Source organism: Lytechinus variegatus, chromosome 1 (assembly GCF_018143015.1).
Source record: "Lytechinus variegatus isolate NC3 chromosome 1, Lvar_3.0, whole genome shotgun sequence".
In the NCBI taxonomy this organism is placed as follows: Eukaryota; Metazoa; Echinodermata; class Echinoidea; order Temnopleuroida; family Toxopneustidae; genus Lytechinus; species Lytechinus variegatus.
This window is the reverse complement of record NC_054740.1, coordinates 58,125,570-58,135,038: the sequence shown is the minus strand read 5'-3', so window position 1 is coordinate 58,135,038 and position 9,469 is coordinate 58,125,570.

Genomic DNA, 9,469 nt, shown 5'->3' with positions numbered 1-9,469 from the left:
CGTGTTTACAGAATTTTGTTCCAATTTTGTTAATTTCTTGTCCTTTGATATCAGTTGCTTTCTGTTGTTGTTAATTTTGTACAATCTGTCTGTTTTTAGCTCATCCGTCACAAAGGTTCCGATGAGCTTATGCCGCGGCATGGCATCCGTTGTCTGTCGTCCGTCCACAATATCAAATTGCTTTCAAGTCCGATATCAATTCTGTTTGCTTTATATTATAGCACTAGGTGGCGGATTAAAAACTTTTACACGGAATTTTGACACTCGTTAAATATGCTAATTTATGCACATTTTTTCAAAATTCACAAAAAAATCTTTTTTATTTTGAATTTTTTGCTTCCATCTCGTAGAAGTTCACCAAACTCTTACACAGAATTTTGAAATTTTGACTAGAAAAATTGTTATGCTAATATACGCCTATTTTTCAAAATTCACGAAAAAATGCTTCTTCTTCTTTATTTGTTGACCGATTTCGATTTTTTTTCTTCCATCAGGTAGAGCTTCATGAGGTTCACCAAACTTTTATAGAGTTTTGAAATTTTGACTAGAAAATTACTTATGCTAATTTACGCGAAATTTATTCATAATCACCAATAAATGCTCCTTCTTTATTAGTTGACCGATTTTGATTTTTTTTCATCCATCTGGTAGAGCTACATGTGGGCCACCAAACTTCCACACAGAAGTTTGAAATTTTGACTAGAAAATTGGGCTAATTTATGCAAAATTTATTCATAAATCACAAAAAATATCTTTTCTCCTTCATTTGTTGATCAATTTAAAGTTTGTTTGCTTTATATGATGCTCTAGGTGGGGATACAAAATTTATACCCAGAATTTTGAAACTCCAAAAATAGGCTTATTTCTGCATATTTTTCAAAACTCACAAAAATACTTCTTATTGATTTGTTGACCAATTTTGATTTTTTTTTTGTTCCATCTGAGAGCTACATGAGGTTCACCAAGGTTCTACTCAGAATTTGGAAACTTTGACTAGAAAATTATTTATGCTTATTTATACAAAATTTATTCATAAATCACAAAAAATTCTTCCCATCTGTCATTTCTTCATCAATTTCAATTCTATTTCCTCAATTTATGTCGCCAATATAATTCACTACAGTGTCAAATGGGCTGAAATTAAAAATTGTGTTAAATTTCTTTGCGAGATGCGGGATGAGCTCCACATAATTGATGTGCTAGTTTTTTTTGATGAACCTATCTTGGGGGATTACATTTCTAATAGTATTAAGTAATCGGGTAATAGTTAAAAGATATGACGTTTGAATAGCGAGTACTGTAACTGTATGAGCTAAAATAGTTTCGGATTGTATTTTTTTTTCATTTCGCAAGTTGTACACATATTCCCAAGTGGGTGTTTTCACAATTTTTTTTAAGGTGACAGTGGCCATACATAGAAGTTAGCATAAAATTAAACCACCGCAAAAGCATCAGCTTATACATTAACATTGATAGTTGGTATGCGTGCAAGTTCAGTGCAAAATTACATTTCATTATTAAATTTGAATAAAATATATTTTAATCCTATTTCTTATCGATATTTCAATTTTTTTTAGTGTAATATCAAATCAAGAAATGAAACAGGATTTCTCTGCAGTAGCTTTTTAAATCGAAACTAAGTGTTTTAGTTTCGGTTGGAGGATAGCAAAGTGCCCCATATTAATTTAATTGGAAATCACTTAGACTTCACATACTTAACAGCTGTGTACATAGAAGATAATGTAACAATAAATGCATCTACGGAGGGAGGAGAATATGTTCCCATCACAAAAGTAATTCATCGGCATGATTGTCTCTATTTTACAAAGGGACCTTATACTGTCTTACTGATATGGATATGCAAGTGCGTGTAATAATGTTAGATGTGTTGGACCCTGTCCCCCCATTTCAGCAGAGCTTGTTTCTTTGTTTGCTACACTCCGTCATCATGCATTGTTTGTATAATATCTTGTAGAATTGTTTCATTGTGCATTTGTTTTTATCAAGGTGCTAACATAGACGGACCATTACAGAGCGTTCACATTTAATGTCATTTGTTCTTTAGTGCTATAAATAGATGCTATGCCTTCATGCAAGTTTAGATACCCAAAGAAAGTCAAGTACAAACTATGTTAATGTGCATTTGTGTATTTATGAATGGATGGATGGATGCGATATGCTTGAGTCATGCTTATTTAGGTGATTTGAATATTTATGTGAATGGTTTGGATTATATAATTCCTTCAGACCTTTCAAGTCCATTTTTTAAAATTAAAATGTAGAATATCCATTAATATACATGTAATTATATTCTTATAACCTCCATGCTTTGTCTGTTCATTTGGACTGTGGTGTAATAGTTGGTTCCAATTTCTTTTTTTGTCTAAAAGATTCTGACAAACTTTCATCCTTGAAAAGACAAATCGACTTGCTTCCATCTTTCTTCAGCTGGTTGTATTTTCTGTTTGCCCCTTTTAAAGCTACAGTAGCATGTATATATAAGGATAACAGGGTCGGTTGTGTCATTTTCTGTAAACTAACATATATATAATCGATTAAAAGTAATGGTTCATAATGTTATGAACATCTTAACGTAATTCCTTACATTTTTCTATTTTCCTCTAATTAAATTTCAGAAAATTTGTATTCTCATAAGATAACTACCACTCATTATGAGGAAAATAATTTTTGAAAATCTATTTTTGTTTCCTCAAATACATTTCTTTCCTCTTTTCAATTTCATGGTTAGAAAACGTTAGAAAAGCAATCATATTGTTTGATAAGGGGTAGTAGAGATGTATGTCTTCCCCCAAGACCAATTTATTCTCACATTATTTTTTTCTTTCATAATTAATTGTATTAACCGGCAACTTAGTCAAATTGTTCTCGGGTCAAATTGTTGTCGGCTTTACATTGAGGAATAAGCTAAAAGTCTTTAATAAACATAAGCTAACATATTGATGAAAAAAAAAAAACTGAGAATATTGGCCTCTCAAGAAAGGAAAATCAGCATTTAACCTAGCAACTTTGCTGGATGCTTTAATGTAATTATATAACTTTTTAAAGTCAGTGCTTACAGTGAGGAGGAATTGATTGTTTTTCATGTACCCATTGCTTTTCAGTGTTTTGTTAAACTTCTCTTGATAAATACTACTGGGTCTAGACTACATTTACTCATTCTGGAATATTAAAAAGAGTTAACTACTATACAGGCAAAAAACTAATTTCAAATCCTTTACTCACTATACAGGTTTATTAGTATTCTTAGTTCCTGTTTGCATCCTTATGCTTTTGCCTAATTTATGTTTTTTGATAGCTAGATGGTGCTACTTTAAAATTATATGTGCTTACAGGATGCATTTCCCCCACCACTCCCTGTGATATAAACCTGACAATATATTTGGTGAAATACTTAAAATTTGATGGTATTGTTTGTAGTCTTTATTGAAAGAGCTGTTATGTAATACACCTTTAATCATGTATTGTGATTCTAAAATTCTTATGATTTTTTTCACTGACTTATTTGCTCTTGTCCAATGACATGCCAATATTTCAGCAGCTTATAACATCCCATGTGTTCTCATAAAGATGAACGAAAAAGCCTTTGGGGAATCCTTTCTTTTCTGCCTACCATTGGTAAATGTATGGGTCTTTACACATATTGGGTGATTTTCAAGTTCTGTGTCAACTTTTTGGTGCTTGTGTTAAGTTGAGTGTCAGGTCAGCACAGCACCAAACTTCAAATGAAGCTGGTCCTGGGATGCGTTTCACTAGGTGTTGAGCTTTTAGTGATGTGATTAGGATCATATTCTTAAACCTGGTTTAGGTGTTGCTGGAGTAGGCAGTCTGAATTGAGCTTTATACACCTACACCAGCACCAACATTACACTTTAAACATTAACACCATTATTATTATTGCAAGCTGTGACACATCAGTAAATCAATGAATTTAAACCATTGCAAAGTACAGTGTACGTGTATATATCGACATGACATTCATCATGTTTTTGTGTTTTTGGACGTTAAACAGTAGTTTATTGCAACCTTTCATTATTTTTCCCAGCGCTTCGTTGTTATCATTTGCCTGTATTTCTGCTAATAGAACTTTAACTCTCTTGTTTCAATAGTGCCTTTCGTGTGTTTCATTGCACTCGTAAGATGTTTGTATACATTACATTATACATGTTATACATGTAAGAGGAATGAATATTGGTAGTTTCTTGTATGGCACTCATTTTGTCCAATACAGTAATTGAAAAAAAAGGCATATATCACCAGCAAAGGCTTGATGTTTCATGAAAATATGGTATACTTGATATTATAAGTATGTCACCTGTATTTAATTTTAATGATGGAATAGGTGTTGCTGAATCTGTCTTGTAGTACATACCGGGGCTAGTTACACAAAAAACTTGGCAATTGATCATAATGCGTATTTGCACGCTTGATTTGCACATAATGATGCATGCAATCAAGCATGAAACTCGGTCCTATGATCGAGTGCTATGCTTTGTGTTATAGGGCCCAGGGCCCCCGTAACACAAAGGTTAGCGATCAATCGTACGCTTGATTTTCGTGATTGATGTACATTGTAGTCAATGTAATCCATCGTAGAAAATTTGTTCTACGATCATTGCTAAGTTTTGTGTTACGGGCCCCTAGTCTTTCAAAAGACTTTAATCTTGTCGTTGTCCAGTTGTTGGGATTGTAATTAGATATTGCTCAGCCAACTTCCTGCCCTGGGATCGTTTGCATTAAAAAAATATGTGTTGTAACTATGGTAACAGAGCTTAACAGCCAATAGAAATCAAGGATTCCAATGAAGTTAAGATTGGAATGCAACAGGGCCCTGGGCCAGTATTCAATTCAATACTAACACCAGAATTTTACATATTTTACTCTGTATTTTGCTTCAGTAAAATACTTACCGGTAACCATCTTTGGTATTCAATTGCATTTTTGACTAAGTATTTTTACTTAAATCTAAGTCAGCTGCCCACGAGACTTAAGCCTGGCTTGCATGCAGTTATGTGATATGCGCAGTCTTACATTCTTAACTTCAGCTTCATGAAGTAAAATACTTAGATGTGATGTGAATACAAGTTCAAGCATTCTGCCTAACCAAGGAAAATGCTAAGTAAAATACTTACAAAATCAATACTTCTAAGTTCTAACTGAATAACAGCCCAGGTGTTTGTACCCAGGCATCTTACAAACCCAAGTTGTTTGTAAGATACGAATGACTTTATGCAGGACTGGTGATCCTTTCTTATGCTATTTGATATCCCTGTAGAATGATTTATGACCCAAGAACATGTTCCAGTCATGCGTAACTTTACGAACAGCTTTTTGAAACACCCACCCGGGGGCCATTTCATAAGCTTTTCTTAAGTTAAGAGCAACTTTAAGAACGACCGATGAACCTTTCTTATATGCGCTAAACAATCGCCGATTCAATACCATTTACCACAAGAAAGGATCACCAGTCGTTCTTAAAGTCGCTCTTAACTTACGAACAGCTTTATGAGACACCCACCCGGTCTTTGCTCTCGTAGAACACACCCTTCTTGTCAAGAGGGAACCACATACATAGTGAGCTTCTAAAGCCTCCCAAACTGACTTTTGTTTTATTTACTTCCTGCCTCATTTGCTATGTCGAAACCAAAAAGTTTGGGGTGGAACATATATAAGGAAACTATTAAGTTTCAATTATTTTGAACTTCCTACTTCTTCTTATTTAGCTCCTTTCCATTCCTCATTCATCAGGAAAGATAATCATTGTAGAAATGTTTCATCTCCTATAAATATAACAATGCTGCAACTGCTGACGTAATATATTGAACAATCTCAATACTTTTTTTCTGCCAAGATGCAATGAAAGGAACATGGTTATTTTGTAACTTGTTGACTAGAAAACCTTGCAAAGCCAACAGATTTGTGGTGACATGAAATAAATGTTTGTTTTGTTTTACACTGGCAGATAAAAGACTTAATATTTTTACTTCATTTTTAATAATATTCATATGTTAATATGGTGGTGTAGGGATGTTGGGTTAGTATTTTATCTACATCATAAGTAAAACTTATAGTATTGTTTACATAATTAGAGAGCAGTTGAAATGAAAAGATGTAAAGTGATTTTTTTTCAAATATTGTGAATCTCAACAAATATCCTTGATCTTCATTAGACTAATCTTTTTGAGATATTCCCCCAACTTTGTAAACAAGCATGCATTAGCATGGGTTCTCACTGGAACTCCATTATTCATGCAATTTTAGCCTGTTTGCATGGGTGAATTGATATCTTGGCTACCTCCAGTATGATATTCATTTATTGAAGTGATATAATAATTAATAACAAGGAGATCATTGTGAATTTGGGAGAAAAAGAAGCATTAATGTTGTATTGTAGTCCTGTAAATATATTACAGGAAAATATGTGGAGTTGATCACCTCTATTTTCAAGTATGATGAATGAATGAAGTCATACAAAAGATAAATGTCTAAGTTTTAACAGATGTCTACCAACCGGGGGGGGGATGCTTCAAAGATTTAAGTATGACTTAGGATCGCAGTGAAATGCTGACTTGAACATGACACATGCAATCTTGTTGATCAATACGCAGGAGTGTGTGTCCTCTTTGCAAGATATGACCATTGCGGTCATGCCTTTCATAACGCACGCAAATAGGCCTTTAAGTGCGACTCTAAGTTATACTTAAATCTTTGTGGAATACCCCCCAGTTGCGGTCATTTACGTCGACCTTTAACTTCACCATCTGAAAGACTTTGATCAAGGCTCGAACCTCTGTTTCAATGAGTAACTTCCCCAACGCAGCTTGCATTACAGGCACAGCCACAATGCTCGAGTTTTCTTCGTGAAGTTGAAAAAATCTTTGCCCTTTAAATGATGTTGCTTGTGATGTCTAATTTGACGGAAAAACACACAGGCAATCCCTTTCGCAAAAGGGGAAGCCCAAACTGTTATTATATAGTATTGTAGAATGATTCTTTTATGAAAAGCACGGTTGAGCCATGATTTTTATAAACATCTTTTTTGATATAGCAGTACATAAAGGAATAGCCAATTGGGCGTTTCCGTATTTTAGATTAAATTTGTTTGCATTCCTACTTTAATCTTCCACATTACGATTATCATTATTTATGAGTATTTTTTATTCACTGTCAGTGGGATGCATCTATTATGTGTATTTGTTTTTAATGAATGTATTAACACACAAATTTGATATTTTTCTTTGTATTTGTGAGAGTGAGTGAGAGTGATAGAGAGGGAGAGAGAGAGGAAGAGAGTGTATTCTAATAAAGGTACTACAAAGGCATGACGGTGATTTATAAATAAAAGATAATGCTGAAAGGCATACAAAGATGAGAAACACTGTTTGACAATGTCTGTTTTGTTATCAAGGCAGTTTTTAAGAGATGCGTGGAAGAAAGTTGTGCATAGATAATTGATATAGGAGGGAGAACAGAAGACTGTCTAGAATAGAAACAATAGAAGTATAATAAAGGAGACTTTAGACAATTGGATGAAAATTTCACACATTTAATCTATCAAGGTGATATGACAGCTGTACACAATATATATATACAATCAATGAATGAATGAAACAATTATATTTTCAATTATCTTAAATTGACAGATTTACAGCTCTGATAAAATATATATTCACACTCCTACACAATGATAAATAACAGCTCACAAAAACTAAACAATAATTGCAAGAATTTTCTTCTCGGTCAATAAGCCAGTTCGTAATTCCACTCTGCACATGATCAGAGGAAGGTCATTTGTACTAGAGTGACATGGTGGTTTAAAATCTAATGAGATAAGCATCAACTTTGATGTCTTGATTATTCATGTATTCTTTTGAATTGCGTCTTTCATTTACATGCACAAACAACATTGAGTTCCCGGATGACTGGTATTTCACAGTTTGCTAAGTACATTGTACAAGGTGCTATCATATCGACTTTGAATGCATATTTAATATGCATTCAAAGTAGAAATGCAACAAATACCTTCAAAGAGTGTTCATTGGTGTGCTATTCTAGTCACCTAGTCTATTCAATTTCTTCATCCTGCTATGTAGGGCATGCTTGCAGAAAAGCTTGCTTTGAAATCTGCCTATCACAATGAAGGAAATGAAAGGTCATTTGACCAAAATTGTCCATGAAGTAACTACGAAATGGTCTATAAAGGTGATTCCATCTTTTGGAGGAAAAGATCAGTGAACTAAGATTATTTTACAAAGATGAGTATAAGGGTTCCTCTGAAAAAAGACTTCTGAACATTCAATTATTTCATTCCCTCTTAGACATTTGAAAATATATTAGTACATCTGAAGGATAATGCATAATCTCTGTGATTTACTAAAAAAGGATAAGCAATCTCACACCATTAAAACATTTGGAAAGAGCACAGTCAGCATGAGAAGCATCAAATGTAAATAAAATTTTATGTGTTTGGCTTCCCATGATTTTTGCACCATGGTCTAAATTATACTTGATTTTAGAATACATCAAGGGCGCGTTGTGGTCTAGTGGTTCTGACTCTCGCCTTTCAAACAGGGGGTCGTGGATTTGAATCCTTGCCATGTCATGTTTTCCTTCAGCAAGAAATTTATCCACACTGTGCTGCACTCGATCCAGGTGAGGTAAATGGGTACCAGCAGGAAGTAATTCCTCAAAAAGCTGTGTGCACCAGCATCAGTAGACTAGCTCAGCCGGGGTAATATAGGAGTGCCTTGAGCACCTAGCAAGGTGGATACGTGCGCTATACAAATCCTATATCATCATTCATTATTTTCTGGCCTTTGAATAATTGAATATACTATTGAGTATTCTAGGACTGGTATGTGCCAGTCATTATGTAGCTCATTTACAAGTTTAGTCAAAATAATGGTATTCTAAGGTAGTCACACAGTACAAGCTGGGTGTTACAAGCTGAAAATTAAATGTTTTCATATAAAATTCATAGGGTATTTCCATATGAAGTATGCACGTCCGACCCCGTATGGTGAGACGCTCCAAATATGATTTCTCTCTGTTTCCTAGTACATATGTAAATTATTATGGTTTGTGCAGTTCGTTAAGTGGAGCAAAAATGGAGGGAAATGGGGTGGGATGTATAGAAAGGTTTAAGATTATTGCATGGAATTGCCAAAAAGATGATATTTACCAACATTTTGTATTATATTTGATTCATCAAACGCTATATGAATTACAGCTGAAAATTAGAGCTCTGTAACATAGGCGCGTATTCTGAAGTCAAATTTAACTTAGACCATGGTCTAACTCTGCCTTAAAATTATGGGAAGCCAAATGTGTCAAAATTATGTTTACATCATATGCTGCTCATACTTACAGTGCTCTTTCCTAATTCTTTAAGGTGAAGACTACAATCTTATTCATCCTTCCCAGACAATTAAGAATTATTTGAGACTGAAAT